Source organism: Dipodomys merriami, unplaced genomic scaffold (assembly GCF_024711535.1).
Source record: "Dipodomys merriami isolate MVZ:Mamm:240054 unplaced genomic scaffold, mDipMer1.0.p SCAF_626, whole genome shotgun sequence".
Lineage (NCBI taxonomy): Eukaryota > Metazoa > Chordata > Mammalia > Rodentia > Heteromyidae > Dipodomys > Dipodomys merriami.
Window position 1 is genome coordinate 103,349 of NW_027206209.1, and position 595 is coordinate 103,943.

The window sequence follows — 595 nt, forward strand, 5'->3', positions numbered from 1 at the left end:
TCTCTCCACTTCTCTTCAATCTAGTATTAGAATGCCTAGCTACAGCAATAAGAAAAGATGCAGACATAGAGGAGATCCAAATAGGGAAAGAAGAAATGAAACTCTCCCTCTTTGCAGATGACATGATCTTGTATTTAAAGAATCCCATAGACTCCACTCCCAAATTACTCAAGCTGATTCAAAACATTGGCAAATTAGCAGGTTATAAAATTAACTCCCCCAAAATCAATGGCTTTTCTGTATGCCAACAATGAGAAAAGTGTGGCTGAAATTAGGAAAGCAACTCCATTAGTAATAGCCCCACAAAAAATAAAATACCTAGGAATTAACTTAACTGAAGAAGTGAAGGACCTCTATGATGAAAACTTTAAAATCTTGAAAAAGGAAATCAATACAGAACTTAGAAAATGGCAAAACCTCCCATGATCCTGGATTGGCAAGATTAACATCGGGAAAATGGCAATACTTCCCAAGGCTATCTACAAATTCAACGCGATACCTATCAAAATTCCACCCTCATTCTTCAAGGAAATAGAAGAGGCAATCCAAAAATTCATATGGAACAATAAAAGACCCCAAATACCAAAAACGCTCC